Raw genomic sequence first — 12534 nt, 5'->3', positions numbered from 1 at the left:
GCATGCGTCTGTTAAGGAGTTGTTATTAATATTAATGCAAATACCCTTTTTTATGCTTCTTTCGCTGTCCATATTTTAGGCGTGTCTAGTATCAACATTTTGGCTTACCCTTAATATGAATTTTTGTTTTTATGATAACGAATTACTTCGAAGTAAACCAATTCATTTGCACTTAAACTTGAAGAGAAGACAGGACAGCAATTATTTCCATTTATATATATATAGGTTTTTTTTGCTAATGTTATTTGTCAATGTAGCAACCTGGGTTTTTGCATAAAAGCCTTTTTCATGGATATATTTGCAAAGAAATGTATTCGGTAAACCAAAAAGTTCCAAGTGTAAATTTTACAAAATAGTTAATTTACTTATTCAAAAAATTAAATATTAAAAATAATTTAAAACTTTAAACTTATTAATAACTTCTATGGGAATTTATCACTGACAGATCTTTGAAATTGTAATGATTTCTACCCTAGAACTTCCTTACACAGACGACACTACAATATTACAAGATAATGAAGTGGTCAAACCTCGTTCCAATATCGTCCGAAGCCCGCAGGTGACAATAAAAACGACCCGTACTCACCAACGGTCAACACCACGTCCCTGGTTTGTGATAATGAAATGTGTTGATATGATGACAAACTCAATGACATTTCGTTTTGATTTTAAAGACGTGCTTTTATGCGAGGTGTTATTTAATTTTGAAAATTGTTAGGGGTTCACTCGGTTGTATTATTGTCTGGTGATAGGACTCGTCATGTACAGACACACACATATACTCACATCACATGCAATTGAACATCCTATTGAAGTCAATTTAATTTTTTCAGAATAACTTCGAACTATAATATTCTAAATATGTTCAACGAAACCGTATGTTTAAAGTGAATTATCACTGTCATTCATCAAATGAAACCTTAAGATAACATTATTTTAGAAAAGCTAAACTATGGGGAGTGAGCTGATCTAGGGGTAGAGTGCGGGGCTTTGGTCCCCAAGGTACTGGGTTCAAATATCAACAATCACCAATGGATGTTTATCCATGTGATAATACCGCAACCCTCAAAGACTAGCATAAAGTAATGTGTCGGATGAGAAGTTGGGACAAAAAGGTAAGTAAGATTGGAAATAATCTTACACACCATCATACCCAGGTTATCGATGGTCAATTAGGTATGAGTGAATCACTTATCATTCCTCACTCATATCAACCATAAAATACGCATAAAAAATTGATAAAAATACAACGAAAAGTAACAAATTATCAACAATTGGAGGAGTCTACTTGCAAAATCCAATGTTGACAATAAACCATTCTTTACTCACCACAACAATCAGTGAGACAATAGCTATTTCAACCACACAAATGTGGTTGTTCTGTGGTATAACTGTGGTGATATATGGCTGGGCTACAGTGGTAAATATGGGAATGGCCTCGGCAGGAAAATACCACATTGAAAGATGGTTTACGACGATAAAAAAGTTCAACAGTCAAAAACATACTCCAAACAATTTTTTTTTCTTTCTAAAACACGAAAAACAATATAGTGTTCGTGATGGAAACAAAAGTTTCAAAAAAGTTTCAAAAATCCTAAATGTTCTTGTGTATCTAGCCCAAATATCCTTTAACCGTAATTAAGTTCTTCGATTTAAAAAAATAATTTATAGGAAACACCTGCTAAACTAGCCACGCATCTGTAAGCTTATGTTTTGGTGGCTATGTCAGTTTCCATTTAATTTTGAAAAATGAAAAAGAATATCCAAAAATCCATATATTTAAGTAACAATATTTTTATTGAATATAAAATCCAAACATTTTTAGATCTATCATGATTATTACTTTTGATAATGATGATAGTGATAATCTTGATATAAAATACTGAAACTTTCATAAGCAACACATTAAATAAAGAATCGTTTGAAAAGGGGAATGACCGATTTTGTGAACCATAATACGAGTTTCCGTTATTTGAAAAGCGCTTTCCCATGTCCAATTAAACCAAAAATTCACTGGTTCGTTTGTTACTGAAACACATTTCACTTCAATCCATCAGGCTACGTCACATCGCCAGTCAATTAACACAATTACCACCTCTTTAGGGGTTTATCTTCTGGTTGGTTGATTAAAAAAAATTGTTTGTTTAAAATATAAAATTTGTAGGTTTCAGTTAAATACTTAAACTTATTTCATGTTCGTGAACAATTAATTTTTTTACTGTTTGTCATCGCATCGGGTTTCTTTGAGTTAAATCTTTAATACAGAGAAAATTCTCCTCAACGGGACTAACTAATCATTTTGAAGCTTTATTGAATTTTGGTGAATATGTGTACCAACGGTTTTAGGTATTGTTATTTCCATTACCAATTGAGGTGGGACGCCACCTAGGTGCGTACTTTAACCCAAATATGAGTGAAGGACGACTGTAGCATGGTGTGAGATGATTATGTGTAGCATTGTGACTGACTAAGATCAGCTGTTTTTCAGCTAGGATAATTTATTTAAATCCTAACGATCAGGAACAGCTGGGTCCAGTTTTGAACCTTCAAAAGCTACTGAGTTTTCAGGATTGAACCGGTAACCTTTTGGTTATCAGGCAAGCACTATAACCACTCAGTCAGTCAGCTCCGAACTAATTGGCTACAGCAGTATCAGTTACTATTGATTTGCTGTAATTGAACCTAGAACTTTAGGAGTGAATGCTTGCATTCTAACCTCTAATCACTCTTTGCCCAATTATGTATGAAAGTCACACAACGGCTAATTTTACATTAAAATTAAAATATGTATTTAAAATATTACGCGTGGAATTATTGTAGATGTGTATGAAGTTTTAAAGTTATATTATTTATGTTCAAACTTATAACTAGATGAAATACCTTATGGTTCGGATTATAAGTGTTCACATTTGTTTTTTTTTTTATTATAAATCAGCTTACAAACTAAAAAAAATCGGTTTTTTACGCGAATGGCTGTTTTCTAAATGTATTTGTCAACGTTTTACCTATAGAAACCGTTGAATAAACGTTTCACAAACAAACACTATTACTGCAAACTGAATAAAACCAAGTTTGTCCAAATAACACCGATATCGAGCTATTTATCAGACCAAATACACTCTATCTACTTTTTCCCGTTCCGAGAAAGTAATACTAATAGTAAAGTAAACCTCCACATCTAAGTGTTGGAAGTAATGAGATTACTTAGTAACAGACGACACTCATCTTGTCAATTACTTTGGCACTGGATGTTAACTCAAAACTGGGTAATTTACTTTTAACCATACATACACTATCAAACAGTAGACATTCCGTTTATAGGTTATATCAGAGAAGGAAAAGTGTAGCAAATACTGACAAAGTCAATCTATTTTAATTATTTAATTAATAACTATTTTTTGTGACAAATACACAGTTTTTAGATATCACCCTACAAAAAGATTATACCAAATTACAATCAATTACATACTTCTTCGGCTTGGTCATTTTCAAGCCTAAACACTGGGATCCAATACATAACAACCCTTAATTTAACAGTTGAAAAAATCCATAAGCAAAAGAAAATTAAATCAACCAAATAATTTTATTACTGATACTGGTTTACAAGGATAAGTTACAAAACTATCCAAGTGCAGTTACATAGTAACTAACTTTAATTATATATTGGAAAAGTTTGAAAACTTCCTTCTTTGAAACTTCTTAAATCATTAATACAATTATTTATTTTTAAAAGCCACAATAAATGGACAAACCCGATAAAATTTGTTACGAAAAAATTCTAAACAGTAGTTTTATAAGTACTTAAACACTTTAGAACTGTTAACTCTTCTCTAAGATAGTCATGAATATTGTGATGATCTAATTAAAATGCATGAGTTGACCTGCAGCTTAGCCTCCCAACACAGTTTACCAAGTGTTAGTCGAGTTAGTGTTTGACAGTTTTCGGACTCCTAACTAATTTAGGTAACTTTTGTCATTTTAACTACTTGATTAACTAAATTTGTATTTTGTATCCGAAATAATATTCAAATGTTTAGAAGTAGTGAAGAAAAACTAACCTTTAATCATTATGAGATAATTTTACAATGTTTCTTTACTTTAATATTATTTTGGTTAATTTTTTTTATTAGGCCTACTGCAAATTTATGAGCATTATTACTTTTTGAATAAAATATGGAAATCAAATAGAAAGTTACAAACTTGTTACATACATTAACCTTAACATATTTTAATATCACTCGGCACTAACATAAACTTAGTTTTATCATTGAAATTACATTTACTTGCAAAAATATTAATATTAATGATTTAATTGGTGGATGTAACAGTGTTCAGCTAAAAAAGGAATTCAGAAGTGCATTTTAAGCCTTAATGTATCAGAAAAGGCTAAACTGTTCCCAAATAATTAATCAGTTATAAAATGAACAATTTGATACCACAGAATGTATTCCGTAGATCTCACTGTTATCTTCTAGAATGGCTATTGTTACTCCCTAAATCCCAATAGTTCCACAATTATAATACAAATTATTTTAGAATCTATGATCGATCAAAAAGAATGCTGAACCTATTGACTATTTGAAATTTCAAGGTTAGTAAATCCCAAATATTTTAGATCTGACAAAGTTTTACGTATAAAACTATAAGTTACCAATATTTGTTATAGGTTTTAATTATTTTACAGGGTTATCCAACTGTATGAAAAAATGTCTTGACTTTGTAAGGGAATCTGTATTTACATCAGGAAAATCCTACTCGGGACACCTTTTTATAGTGTCGAAGTGCACATTTTTTGTTTACAACCCAATTTTCAACGGGACCCCAAAATTAAACGTTTTAAACGTAAAAGTTTTAAACGTAAAGCTCAACAAATGCTTTTTTCATTGATTTTATTAAAGAAGAATATAATCGAAAACTAGATTTCTCTTATCACATGGCGCTTTTCAATATGCATACCAAAATTAAACAACCAGAAGTGAGGTTAGGTTAGGTTAGGTTAGTTTAGGTGAGGTTAGGTTAGGTTAGGTTGGTATTTACTCAGGGGAGGTATAGAAGAGGCTACGATGACAGCTGAGGGCTTCTTATTAGCTGAGGGAACGCCATTACCGTAACAAAAAGTTCAAAAGCCATCGGCCTCGGTGGTCTATTGGTTAGCGTGCCGGGCTGATATACTGTAGGTCCCGGGTTCGAATCCCGCTGGTAGCATTAACTTTTTGTCCAAGATGTTTTTATTATCAGCAAGTTTGGTTGGTTTGGTTTGGTTATTACTGTTTAATTTTATTATTAAGTCATTATAAAATTTTAATTGAGCAATTTCTAGTTTTATTTAATAAACAGAATTATTTTTCTGATTACTAAACTTTTGTTATATTATTTCTTTATCAGCAAGTTTGGTTAGTTCGGTTAGGTTATGATAGTTTAATTTTATAATTAAAAAATAGTAAAATTGAATTTGAGGCATTTATAATTTTATTTTATGAACAGAACTATTTTTGCGATTAGTAAACCTTCATTGCCAAAGTGCTCTCTACTACAGCGCTGTTCACGGAGTAATTTTGAACTAAATGCCTCATTTGTACCTCCCCTAAGTCAGACCCGGTTAGGTTAGGTTAGGTTAGGTTAGGTTAGGTTAGGTTAGGTTAGGTTAGGTTAGGTTAGGTTAGGTTAGGTTAGGTTAGGTGAGGTTAGGTGAGGTGAGGTTAGGTTAGTTGATCATCTGTGAGGTTAATGAAAGTTTAAAATAACCAATATACAACCTTGTATACTCGTATTTCCTGTAAATATCAATTTATTAAAAACCCTTTTAAGTCGTAAGTTAAAACATGTTGTGCTTGCATGTTTTCTTCTCCTCAAAACGTTAACACCTTTGCCGATGTCATCCATTTAATACAAAGCCACTCAAAAGCTAAAGTGACTCGCCAAAGCGGAGGAAATAAGGTCCTGCTTGGAGATTTTCTATCCGGATATTGTAAGGTTAGTAGTGCCACCCTCAGTCCTTCCTTACTTTGTTTACTAACAACTTTCGAGCTTTTACTTAGTTACTGCCAAAGACGACAAACTTCAGGTTGATTTTAATGTAACTCCTAGATAACTGTTAAAATAAAAGGTTTAACGATTTGTATTTCATCATTTTATTTTACGAAGACTTTTCTTTTATAAGTCTAGGTTAAAATACTTGTTTTTTAATTATAAACACAATTTAGTAAACTTAAATTGTTTGGTTTTTTTTTATTTACGCGTTTTGATAAAAAATGCTTCAAAATCTAATATTCCAACGATTAACTAGAAAAATAAAATAATTTAATTAAGATAGTTGAAATTGGAGGAACAGTGCAAGATTACTTAACAAAAATTTTCATAGCATTATATTAATATCAGAAGCTGGAATATTAAACAAAATTTTTTGATTGTATGGTTTTTACGCCATTTATTTTTTTGCGTTTAGAAACGGAACGGTCCAAGCTCTAGTCTTTTATCACTATCTAACATCGAATTTTAGTTTCACAGCATCATTTAGTAATAGCCCTATGATAAACTATCTGGATCCATAATGACTCTGAATTATTCTCACAACAATTACATAAAAAGAAAAATTCTATGAATACAAAATAAAAGCTTAACTTATGAGTACAACAGGAGGAAACCAATTTTCATACGATGATTACTAAACACTTTCGGAAATAATAAAAATACACAATTTTAATCATCTATGAGCCAACGACTCTGCATAATTGTTGAATACTCCACAAATCTAATATTAGTGTAGATTGGTTTCCTAAGCTTCAAGGAGGCATTTATTAAATATAAAACACAAAAGCGAGATATTAGCTCGTCAAAGCAAGATTAATGATAGAAGATGATCCCCGTTGTAATTATTCAACGAAATAGATGGTGATTCTCATTATAAGCTCCGATATTGATGTTGCTGCATCAATTTTCAAAATTAACTTTAAAAATAGCTTTTCTTGTACATAATTAATTTTAGAAGAGTTAACTTAAGATTGGATGTAAATATGGGTTGAAACACAGATTGTGGTCATATAAGTAGAAATTTTGCGGTAAGCTCTTGTTTTCTATTTGATATATTTGCTACTTAATTAATCTTTTACTGCGCATTTATTTAGAAATAAAAATACTCTCGCAGCAGCAAACCAGTAGACTAAGCGAATTTCCATTTGCCTGAATCGATATACAATTAAATCTATTTAAAATACCCCCGCCGCAGCAAACCTGCAGACTTAGCGAATTTCCATTTGTCTAATTGGATTTACACTAAAATGTCTCCTTAAAAATATCACATTTGTTCCCTATTTAAACAGAATTGGTTTCACGAGTACTTAGGTTTGCTGCAACAGGGAGGGTAAAAAAGTTAGTTGACTTATTCTCCATAAGAATAACATGGGAATTTTAAAACTACAATTTTTTTGAATTTTATCCGTAACAATTAGGCGCATAATAATGCTTCAATATACTAAATTATTCGTTTTTTAAGCTCTACAAAATGGTTTAGAAAGAAATTGTGAAATTTTGTGTTTTTAGGGTCAAAAATGGGAAAACCCTATTTTTACCTCATAAAACCCCCCATAAACCCCGTTCCCATAGTCCGATCATGCTGGTTCGCGAACTCATTCAAGTTTATCTCGCCTTACACCTTCAAACCAAATTTTATCAAAATTGGACAAAAATTACTCAAGTTATCGTGCGGATGGGCACATATATATATATATATATATATATAGATATATATAAATTTTAATGGATGGTGTTTTTGGCCTCTGGGGACATCAAAATGAAAAAAGTAAATCGGTCCCTGGCCTAGGCCTTACCATGAGACCTACGGTAATAGCTACTTCCCTATAGGGAAATTCGCTAAAACATTAGGTTAAACGAGTTCCAAGGTTTACTGCTAGAGGGAGGCCAATAAAGTGTGTTTTTAGTAAAATATTAATAGCTTAGAATAAAATAAATAAATTTGCCAGGTTTTATCGAAATATATCTCTATAAACAAGCAAACTACATTTTACATTATTCTCCATAAGATTAACATGGGAATTTTAAATTGAAAATATTTTAAATCTTCTCCGTTACCAATCACCGTACAAAAACACTTCAATATACAAAATTATTTGTTTTTTAAGCTCTTTAAAAATGTATACAGAGAAATTGGAACCTTTTATGTTCTTTTTTGTCAAAAAAAGATGAAAACCAATTTTTACCCCATAAAATCCCCCGTAAAACTCCGTTCTCATGGTCCGATCATGTTGGTTCGCGAACTCATTCAAGTTTATCTCATCATACACCTACAAACGAAGTTTATTGAACGAATATTGTTTTTGGCCTCTAGGGACATCAAAATGAAAAAGTTAATCGGTCCAGGGTCTACGTCTTACTATGAGTATTACGGCAATAGCTTATTCCCTATCTGGTAAATTCACTAAAACAAACAAAAACAAATATATCACACACCATATCCTTAAAAATCTCATTAAAACCTCAACTAATCAAAGACATTGAAAACTTTATCCATCCGCAAGAAAGATTTGAATTAGATTTCAAAAATGTGTAAAAGTTATGTTTTACTAATCCATCGCAAATAGTCTTCCATCTTACAAAAATCATTTAAACAACATTTACACAGCTAACGTTAATCTACACACAAAGAAATCAAAATTGAATTTCAATATGCCTAGGATTTGTGGTGTTCAGCCAAAATATCAGGTGGTTTGTAAATAATGGTTCTGGGATCTAACTTTACTTCTCCATAATGCATGAGCCTAAAAGAGAGATTGAGAAATGATGTTTTGTGCTGTTTAGCCGCGTTCTTATTTGGAGAACAGAATCATATTCGGAACTTTATTGTAAAATTAATGTTACATTACAGTTTTATTATAACTTACACTTTTGTAGCATTTATTTTTGTACGTTAATTTAAAAAACTTTAATCGTGTGCTCAGGAATAATGAAATCATTGTATTTACTCGTTTGGAAATCAGATATATCGATTGCAATTTTTATTTTAAAATATTTTGAATTATATTAAAACATAAAAATAATTATTTTCCTACTGTTTTTTTGTGTGTAAATATCGGTTTATTTTAATTTTACTAATTGTGTTAAATGTTAATACTGTATATTGGTATTTCATCAACATCTTATTTACGCAATTTTAGCTCTATCATACATTGAAATTTTCCAACGTATTACCAAAAGATAACCTAGAATTGATTTGAACTAAACTAAAATATTTAAGGTGCTGTATAACTTATATAAATAGCATCGTATTATACTAAAAACCAAAACGAAATTCCGTACATTTATACATTTATACATGTATAAATGTATAAATGTATATAATTATATAATTATAATTATGTAATTATACATTTATACATTTTCTATGCATTATTTTTTCCATTACCAAGCAGTCATAAGCTAGTTTGTAAAATTAATTAAAACGTTAGCCCCAACATTTTTTTTCAAATTCAGCAGGGAAACAAAATAGTGAATTGTGACAAGACAGAATATATATGCCTTTAAGTTTCTTTTCTAACATTTAATTAAATTCATATTTCCATAAGTGTTTTTTTCAAGAACTTATCTCATCCAACTAATAATAAAATATATTTACGGGGTCTTAGTAATAAGGGTTAAGGTAACGGGAGTAAATTTTCACAAATATTCACATCCCCCAACTCAACCCCCTCTCACCCTTTCTCATCATTTACCACCTCAAACACAGCCGCACGTATCAGATTTAATTATACACCGCTTGAGATAATGTTTTATTAGTAAACTCGCGTGTGACTAAACTCAAATGTTTCTAAATGTTGAGTAATATTACTTAGCTTAGAATAGCTTTAGTACATACATCTTTAACAAATCTCAAATACCCATGATACTACAGCAATTTCCCCAACTAAGATGATTGAAAACAGGACTGTTGATTGAATCTCCTTCAAACTTGCATGTTTTAACTAAAATATGAGTATAGGATGAATGTGATTAAGTGGAATTATTTGTGCAGCTTTTTACAGGCATAGACCAGCTTATAGGACCGTTTTAAAGCCCAATGATCCAAAGATAGCTTGGTTCAGTTTCAAACCAAAGAGCCAAAACACCAAAAACACTGGTTTACTTTATCGCCCATACTAAAACACAATATAGAAAATTAAACTGCAGATACATTTTCAGCAACAAAATCACCTTTGCAAAAACAAGAGGCAAATTACAAAGGCAAAAATTTAAAAAATCTAACTATTACAAAATAAATAGTTGAAACTGAAAGCGTGTATTCAAACAAACAAAACACAAATATATTCAAATAACAACAAATTTATATCTCCTCAATTCGAATGCATTGTCAACTATGAACAGAATGTCATAAGGGCAGCGTTCATGTTACTGTCTGTGGTGTATACTGTACCACAAAACAGTCTGTAGCTGAACATCATCAGCTGTGGTATGTTGGTATGGTGGTATGGTGGCATGGCGGTCAGTATGGTATGGAACGTAGTGGTTTGAAACTATGGTATGCTATTGGCAAATTATTCATTCGACGAACTCCTGTCGATAACATGATGGATTCAATGAGGAATTTCTAGTTTTTTGGTGGTGAATACTTTTTAATTACAGTTTCTGGTTTAGGAGAAATATTAGGTTATTAATTAATAATTCGTATGAACATGAAACCATTTTAAATTAAATATAGTAGTATAATCCCATAGGAATGTATGTAAAAATAGTTTTAACAAAGTTTGTGGGAAGTTTACAAGATTAGGTCTACCACTTAAACGTCTTTTCATTACACAATACTAGGTAAAAAAAATACTTATAGATAAATATTTTCTGCGTGTTATTTATATACAAAGGAATAAACTGTTCAAAGCCTGAACGCTTAAGAATGTCAAGTTATAAATCAGCTGCCATCTTGAATCGGCTTCTACCTTTATTGAAATATCTCCGCCAACACTTTCCACCTTATGATATCGGGAGAGAAAATCAAGTTGGTATATTAAATAAACATTGACTGTTTTTTAATACACCTAAAAAGCAAGACTATGATTACACATGACGTTTAAAAAACAAACAGATTTTTGTTGGCATTGTTTCATATATCAAAGCAAAGTAAAATGTTATTCGCAAATCACCGGAGGTTTTTTTTCAGTTTTTTTTTGTTTTTTTTCCGAAGCTCTAGATTATTAGGATAATTAAATATAATCCGTACGTATTTCAAGAACCTGTTTGAAATGTGAAATTGTAAAAGCCCTTCAACCACTGTTTAACACGATAAAACAATTGTTTAACAACTATAAAAAAAAATAAAAAAATAAAAAATGACATGACTAGTACGTTTTTAGATGTTCAACGACAAAATATCAGGCAACCTTGAAATGACTGAGCTGTATCTAAATTAAAAGAAACTAAATATTCCAGCTGATATTACAAGATTTCAAAAGGTTTTGGTAGTTGTCTGAGCTGTTTCCAATTTTAAATCCTATTGGTACCCGGAAATACTAAGAACAATTTATTTTTATTAAATGGACATACCTGTATTGCTGAAACTTCTCTCCAGTAGTTAGTGGATATCTGTAACAAAAACATAACTTTAAGTAAAACCTGTAAGTATATATAGTCAATGGTAAAACATAGGTGTGGGAAAATTGTTCACTATTTATCAGAAACAATGGAATTCGTAGACAGTTTACGATTTGATCAATACATTTAATGGGTCTTGCTGGTCTATATTTTTACAGCAAGATATATTGAGTGATTTTTCATAGCTTAATAGTATATCATCCTATAGAAGTTAGCAAGGAAAATATACACCTCGTTAACAAAAAAAAAATAATATGACCAGACAGAAACTTCTCAATATATATTCTTACATCAACAAACAACACTATTGTGATGAAGTGACTTGAAATAGAATGAAATAAAGTGCAACAAAATAAAAATCAATAGAAAAAAATTTAATTGAATGTAATTAATATAGAGTAAAATAAGATTGAACGTTATCAAGACAAACTATTGATCCATAAAGGAAAAGCATCACCCAAAATAACGAAAAACAGTAAACTATTCAGTGTAGCTATTATAAAGTGTTGATTTATTTAAATACCCTTTGAAGTTAAAAAAAAATATTGTAATCATGAAATAATATTCAGGACATAAAGCCACAAGGATGAACTGGGGTAATCAACCTGTGACGTCACAACTAAGCCCGCAGAGTAATCTAGCCAGACTGACCAGGGCTTTCATACAGCGTCACCTGGGGTAACATCAACAGTACATTTGTACAGAACATTTTGACGTTAGCAAAATATTTATGGTAAGTTTATAAAAGTATGAGGTACGATACACTAAAATATGATACTGATACAGTAATGATTGCAGTAATCTATGTTGTTTCAAAAAGTATCTTTTAGCGTTATTATGTTTCTAAATAACTATTTAATTTAAAAACTTAGTTTTTTTACAATAATCCCTATCCTAAGAGGGGGGATAAATAATCGTATTATATATTTAATGTGTTTT

The 12534-nt window shown here is 30.8% G+C and overlaps 1 protein-coding gene across 2 annotated transcripts in view; it reads right to left on the bottom strand.

The window, feature by feature from the left end:
* Nucleotides 1–11587, bottom strand: part of LOC128991781 (high affinity cGMP-specific 3',5'-cyclic phosphodiesterase 9A) — a 195746-nt gene extending 184159 nt beyond the window's left edge. For both annotated transcript variants that reach the window (XM_054414967.1, XM_054414968.1), the window contains exon 1: nt 11548–11587. The gene's annotated coding sequence lies outside the window, so the exon portion shown is untranslated. The remainder of the gene's footprint in view (nt 1–11547) is intronic.
* Nucleotides 11588–12534: the final 947 nt, after the last annotated feature.

This window comes from Macrosteles quadrilineatus, unplaced genomic scaffold, assembly GCF_028750875.1.
Source record: "Macrosteles quadrilineatus isolate MER2022 unplaced genomic scaffold, UCM_ALF_1.0 Scaffold_4__1_contigs__length_99947679, whole genome shotgun sequence".
NCBI lineage: Eukaryota > Metazoa > Arthropoda > Insecta > Hemiptera > Cicadellidae > Macrosteles > Macrosteles quadrilineatus.
The sequence above is the reverse complement of the archived record's forward strand: the minus strand, read 5'-3'. Positions and strand labels throughout refer to the sequence as shown.